Source organism: Cryptomeria japonica, chromosome 5, assembly GCF_030272615.1.
Source record: "Cryptomeria japonica chromosome 5, Sugi_1.0, whole genome shotgun sequence".
Taxonomy (NCBI): domain Eukaryota; kingdom Viridiplantae; phylum Streptophyta; class Pinopsida; order Cupressales; family Cupressaceae; genus Cryptomeria; species Cryptomeria japonica.
The window spans coordinates 233226856-233234471 of NC_081409.1; the positions used below are offsets into that span (position 1 = coordinate 233226856).

A 7616-nucleotide genomic window follows, 5' to 3' on the forward strand; every position below is an offset into this window, starting at 1 on the left:
AGTCGAGAAGCTAGGAATAATGATTATGATAGATGATACCACTTGTTTTGTCATCATTAATAAAGGAAGCCTACATCTCCTTACATACATGCCATATTGAAACAAAAAGAACTCCAATGAAATGAAAAGTCAGACAAGATAAGTTGATGCATTAACTACTCCATCTAAATTGGTCACAAAACAAGGCAAGTGGGCTATAAAGCCAATGTCTCTAAAGTGTATGTGAGCTTGCTAGGGATCATGGTGCATTTAATGAGTGCCGCCCTGCTTCACTCAATGAAAATTTAGCCTTCCGCCAATTTTGTAGGCCCTCCAACTTGAATAGAGAGTTTACCTCTGGTTGCCAAAAATAGGTAGTGTGTCTTAGCAAGAATGAGAAGAAAGGTGGGCCTGCAAGTACCATCTAAGAGAATAGGAGCATGTAGGAATCTACATCAGCCAAGATTGCTGGAGAAAGTCTAGATCATTCAAAAATAAAATTTAATAAAAGAAAAAAAAAACATTGAGCACCGAAGTGCATTGGAGATATAGACCATTAATATTTTAAAATTTTGGTGGGAAAATAGGAAGTTTAATAGTTGAATTTAAACTTTTAACATAACTGCTCAATAGAAGACTACAAATGAAGTTCATTAGACCACCATGAGAATTCAACTCCTTCTATCGCTGACTTTGAAAGCAAGTCCACTTCCCCATTCACTTCCCTATATATATATATCGACATGAGAAAGTTTCCAAATTCCTCACGATTGAATGAATTTTATCCAACAGAGCTTGTAATCTCCAATTTGGGGTCTTGGTCGACAAAACAACATTTATGGCAATAGCAGAGTCCCCTTCAATCTCTAAAAACTTAATTCCTCTGTTAATATTTTGACAGACCAATTAGAAGGGCACTGAGTTCTGCAATGTTATTGGCATCTAGGAGAATGGGGTGAGAGATTTTCCCTTTGACTATACCTTCATGTTCCATGATTATGCATCCTATTGCAGATGGACCTGGATTTCCCTTGGAGGTGCCATCAAAGTTCAATTTTAACCATCCAAGACTAGGAGGGTCCCAGGCAACTTGATTCCTTCTTTGATTTGAACTCCCAAAGCAGGGAGGGATCTTTAGTCCATTCCACCTTAGACGCATGCTTGCATCCCAGTCTGTAAACTCTTTTTTAATATTTTCATTCAAAGCCAGTTTGATGTTGATATTTTCCACTATTGCCACTTCTATAGAGATGAGACTCGAGTCTACCTTCCTTGCCTTGTTGTCAAAGATTCTCGTATTTCTTTCCTTCAAGATTTCCCATATTAGAGTAGACAAGCTGGTTTCCCATAATGAACTAAGGAGGCCATCTTTTGGCCTTATAGGCCAACCTTGAAACAAAGTCATTATAACATTAGGTAGAGATGAAACCCAACCTAGTCTTGCACACAACCACCTCCAACATTTGGTAGAAAATGGGCAATTTAGAAGTAGGTGATCAACTGATTCCTCTTGTGCCTTACATAGAACACACCTAGAGGGTCCTTCATGATATCCCATCTTCTTGAATCTTTCTGCTATCAAAATTTTCCTTTTAAGAGCCAACCATGCAAAAACCCCTGATTTTGGTATTAGCTTTTCACTCCAGAAGATTTTTTTGGGGATTCCCAAACTATTAATACCCTCCTGATTAGCTAAGAGAGAGTAACCAACCTTGACACTGTATTGACTAGTCTTAGAAGGAGTCCAAATTAATGAGTCACAACCACTTCTAATGATCACTTGATGATTCTTTAATATTTCTTGCAATTGCAAAATTTCATCATTAGGTAAAGGCAATCCATCAAAACTTTTCCATCTCCAATTCATAGAAGGATCATTCTCTGATAAAACTATATAATCTCTAAAAAAAGGACCCCAATTTTGTTTACACCAAGATCTCAATTTTCGTAACGAAACTAAGTTATCAATGCATGGATGGACCCCCCATGAATCCTCCCAAAAGAGACAAGATGATCCATCATGGATATCCCATATAATGAAATCTTCAATAAGGGGTCTGTTCCTAATTAAGAAATTCCAAATTCTAGAACCCTTTTGGGGGTTACTAACTCTCAAAAGATTCCTAGTGTCTGCATTGCCAATATAGTTGGCCTGCATTAATCTTACCCATCTTACTGAAAGATTTTTTGATCATTTTTCAAACAAGCTTTGCTCCTAATGCTTGATTTTGAAGAAGTTGATCCCGAATGACCAATCCACTGAGAGCCTTTGGTTTACAAATTTTATTCCATGCAATCAGAGCTATTTTATATCATTTCTTCGTATTTTGCTATTTTTTTTTCTCATTTTCTTAACAATAAAAGCATTCATTTATGCCATTAAGGCCAGGTATGAAAACAAATAAATGGGAAGAGCTGAAATAACTACATGAATCATAACTAATATGTCAGCCCAAGATAACCATTTACCTTTCTAGGAATTAACACTAAGATAAAATTTAATTTTCAAAGGATCCTATAACTTAGAATTTCTCAAACCTTTGTCCAATGGGATACCTAGGTAGGTACATGGAAGACTACCCTTTTTGCAGTTGAGAGTTTTCAAAATTCTAAGCTCCATTGACTGAGAGGTTGAGAAGAAGAAGATTTCTGATTTCTCCTTATTGATCAATTGGTCCGAAGCCTTTCCAAATGAGGTTAAAAGATTAAAGGTATACCTTGCTTCTTTGACTTTGGTAGTGTTGAGGAGTAGATTATCATCCACAAATTGTTGATGAGTAGCAATAAAATTCCTTGTTATCTTTACCCCTTCAATTAGCCCACTGTTCTGGAAAAACTTAATTTCCCTATCAAAAGCTTCTGCCATTATAATATAAAGAAAAGGGGACAGGGAATCTCCTTGAAGAATGCCCCTAGAAGTTGAGAACTATCCCTCAAGTTTCCCATTAATAAGAATTGAGAACTTAGGGGTTGAAATGCATTATAAAATCCAGTTGATCCATTGACCATTAAAACCAAAGGCTTGCATAACCTTACATAGAAAGCGCCAATCTACACTATCATAAGCCTTCAAAATATTTATCTTTATCATCATCCCTACTTTGTTTGTGTTCTAAAGAGTATGAATATCTTCTTGAGCTACTATTAGTCCATCCAAAATGGATCTCTCCGAAACAAACTCGGTTTGCTCTTCTGAAATAATGCTATCCATTAATGGTTTTAATCCGTTTGTTAAGACTTTAGAAAAAAATTATACACCGTATTGCAAAGAGATAGGCTTGAAATCCCCCACTTTAGAAGCTTTCTCTTTCTTTGGAATGAGGGAAATAAAGGTATTTTTGATCTCTTTCAAGATATTCCCATATTTTTTGAATGACTCGAGAGCTTCCACAAGCTTTGGTCCTAAGATATACAAACACTTTTAAAAAAAATCCAGAAGGAAAACCATTTGGGCCAGGTGCTTTATCTGATTGAAGTTGGTTAAGAGCATCAATAACTTCCTTCAAAGAAAACTTCTCTGCTAGTCTCCTATTTTGTTCATTTGAAATAATTTTGGGAATAAATGTAAGGAATTTATTTTGTTCCTTGAGATCAGATCCAACCTCATTATTTAAAAGGGTGGTGAAAAAAATGATAATCTCTTTACTGATTTCCTGAGGATCTTTAGAGAAACGGTTTCCTTGAACCTCCAATTTTAGAATTTTGTTTCTACTCCTCCTTAGCTTGGTAACATTATGAAAAAACTTGGTGTTTTTATCCCTCGCCTAAACCCAAACTTCTCTTGACTTTTGCTTCCAAAATATTTCTTCCTTCATAAGGATGTCTTCATATTTTTCCAATAGTTCCCTTTCTCTGACAAATCCCTTTTGCATCATACCATCTCTAATGACCTTTCCATTCAATTCTTCTAGCTGAGACTTTGAGGACCTTTTTTCTTCAAAAATATTCTTAAAATGAGAGGCATTCCACTGTAGTAATGTTCTCTTGATATTTTTCAACTTTGCCACAAAATAATACAATTTTGAACCCTCGAAATAGTCCTCATTCCACTATTGTTCTATTAGGGACAAAAAATTAGTGTCCTTCATCCACATATTCTCAAACCTAAAAGGGGCCTTTGATAATTTGGAGTCCCCCACCATACTTAAAATAATAGGAAAGTGATTTGAGCCCGAATAGGGGACAAGTCTGCACTCTAAGGAGAAGGGGAATGAGGAGAAGTCTCCAATCTAGAAGAACCTATCAATTTTCTCAGCTATATTACTAAAACCTAGTCTTCTGTTAGTCCAAGTGAAAGAATCCCCAGATTCTACCTCAAGTAAATCATTCCTGTCTATCCAGTCATTGAAAACCTGCTGAGATCTGCCAAGCTTGTTTAACCCACCTCTTTTTTCCTTCAGGATTCTAATAGCATTAAAATCTCCCCCTATGAAGACAGTCTTATTTTGTAACTGGGATAAGATTCCATCCAATTGAGACCAGAAAATTCTTTTAGAGGCGAGAGACAGGGTTGTAAACATTTATTAGTTTAAAGGAAATGTTGACTGAGAAAAGATTGACATCCACCATCAACCAATTACTATCTGAAGCCACTTTTTCTATCTCTACCAAAGAAGGTTTCCAGATTATAAGTAGGCCCTCAGAAGTTCCCTCAACTTGAACTACAAAGAATTTAAAGCCATAATACTGATTTTTAAGCCCATTTCCAAAAGTTTCTGCTTGCTAAAGATTGAGCTTTGTTTTTTGAAGCATGATTATCTCTGTATTGGTCAAAAGAATTCTTCCCTTGATCAAGCAACTTTTGTTAGAGGCATTGAGGCCTCTAACATTCCAAGATAGGATTTTCATTTCTGTTCAAGAAGGGTCAAGCCCTTCCTTACTTTCAACAGGTCTATAATCTTAATTTGGCCATCTTCCTCGCCCTCTAATGATCTATGCTCACTGAAAGATTTTCTTCCTTTCTTTGGAGAAACTATGCCAAAATCAGGTTTGGAATTGCCCTCAAACAAATGTTTGATACCCAGCTTTCTCTTTTCTTTAACTTGAGCATAAAGAGCAGCAAGAAGGGTATCCAAAATTTTTTTAGATTCTTGTTCCTCCATCATGCAATCCTTTAAAAGCCTTTGAGTGTTTGAGTCCTAACCCACATAAGAAAGAAAAAGAGATTGTAGGGATCTTCCCAAGAATTTGGAACTTCTAAAGAGAAATCTTGGCCAACTTCTTAGAGCCATTCTCAGGGGATAAGAAAGGTGAAGAAGTGGACTTGCAAGGGAAATGTTTTGAAGAATTTGGCTCACCAAGACTAGAGTGGATTGGAGATGAATGTGGAGAATCCTGGACTGTATATGCCTGATTTAGAACTTGCTGACTTTGGAGGGAACCATCCATATTAGCTACTGTGTTGATTTCTTCGATAATATCTTCTTTCAGGCATTCTGTTTCAGAGAGGAGTTCCGAAAGAATGACTTCCTTAGATTTTGACTGAGCTTTTTGAGAATCAACTCTATCATCTTTATTCTTTAAATTGAACTCTCTGAAGTATTATTTATTCTTTGTTCTTGTTCCTTCAGGTTTAGAAGGCAATGAGAGTCCTCAGTTTGTGATTTTGAATTATGGTGTTACATTAACAGGAGGAGACGAAAGAGAAGAAGAATTAAAATTGTTGCAGAAATGTCTTGCAAATCATGGGTGTTTATCTGGGCCCAAGTGTGATGGGTATGGTTTTAGATGTCTTTGTTTCAACCCTAAATCCATGGATGATGTAGAAGAGTATTGGACAAGGTTAGGTCCCTGTGTGAAAAGATATAATTTTATTTTGGGTTCTGCTGTTACTGCTGGTTCAGGAAAAATTATCAGGAAAAATTATCCAGGGAATGTTCCTCTGTAGTCACCTTTTCTTGTTTAGGGTTCAAAGGGCTGGGAAGGCCATTAGAAAAAAAGCTAAGGCGAAAGGCTTCATTATAAAAAGGACCAAGGTGAAAGGAAAACATATGGAAATAGGAAAGAAAGAGGGAGCAGAATTAACTGGTTCTTTAGTTTAAAAAAAAGTTTTTCACAGTTGAATATAACAGTGTATGCATATAATCGCAATAGTATTTTCTTTCCTGTTTTTCAGAATTTAGAAAGAATTATTTGATGATATCTCTGACCTAATAATTCTCTGAAGAAGTCTCTCCAAAGAGATTTGTACCCAAACATAAGAGTAATATTTCTTTCTATTTGTATTAAATCATTATGTTCTTGGAAATGATATATCCATCTATGTTTAAGTTATTTAGATTGATTTTAATATACTTAGAAAAAACAATCTCAATTCTATGTGATGATAAGTTTGTTCAGTTACGATATCTGTTATTTGAAACATCTAAAATCTGTTTAGTTGTTTAATTAATGAATATGTTTCTAGATATATATATATTTTTTAAATTAATAGATAATAGCTTATAATTTGTTGAAAAAGTGGATGGTCATAGAAATTTAAATAGGAGAGAATCAGAAACAAAGATGATCAATCAAATAACATTAAACAGCTTAAAAACAATCCCAACAGAAAAAAACAGTAAACAGCTAAAAACAATCCCAAGAGAAAAAAGTTCTTTTATAATAAATTTATTTCTTTTCTTTAATGACCATGATTTTCTTCTAAGTCATATGGAATAGATATCCCATCACACAAGAAGTCACAACTCTGTTGTAGTAACAATCACGAGAGTATCATAGCCAAGGTTAATGTTGATATTTGGCTGGTCTATGTGATCTACCAGGTTAATGTATTATAAAAGATGTTACTTATACTCTAAATTATAAGTTAATGTAATATAAAAGATATTACAATGTGATCTAATATTAAAAATATTATATTAAAGCTATAACATACCAGGTTAATGTATAGAAAAGATTTTTACATTATCTTGAACTGTCTTTTTCACCTGTGGCTGTAGTTTAGTGGTAAGAATTCCACGTTGTGGCCGTGGAGACCTGGGCTCGAATCCCAGCAGCCACACAGTCGTTGTTGAAATTCTTTTGTGTTTTAATTTATCATCTTCTCTGTAACATCATTAACCTGGTAATTGTTTTTATTTTCTCATACTCTTCAGATAATCTGGCAGATTAAAATACTCCATCACAGCTACACAATAGGTTAATAATTAACATGGTCGCAACTGTAAAATAACTCTAGTTCAAACTCACTTGCAGTTGTATATAGCACTGCAACACACTTCGAAAACATACTCTTGGAAAATGTTAAACATATTAATATAAATGTAAGCATTTGGTGGTAGAAAAGTTTGTAAGGGTGTGTTTTTTTTGTTGGTATTGTAGAAGATATATTTACAATTGAGGTTTTTATTTAGTTAATTATCAATTTGATTTAAATTTGTATTTGTGGAATTGATTCAAATTATTTTTATGCATGTAAACTAAGAGTGCAAATTTTTATTTTTGAATTTTAAATTCAAACATAGATAGAATTATTTTTGAAGTTGGCTCATATGAGCTAATCAAAGCATAAATTATTTCAAAAGTGCATACCAAGATAATGTATTTGAAGGACTAAACTTCATTCATTTGAGTACTCTTGGAAGACATCAGATATCAATTGAAAAAAGATAAAAGTGATTATTCTAGGAGCATAT

At 34.4% G+C, this 7616-nt stretch overlaps 1 non-coding gene across 1 annotated transcript; it reads left to right on the forward strand.

Annotated features, from left to right (window-relative positions):
* Positions 1–6910: 6910 nt before the first annotated feature.
* Positions 6911–6982, forward strand: TRNAH-GUG (transfer RNA histidin (anticodon GUG)). Its single transcript has one exon. It is a non-coding gene; the product is annotated as a tRNA-His (tRNA).
* The last annotated feature ends 634 nt before the right edge of the window (positions 6983–7616 follow it).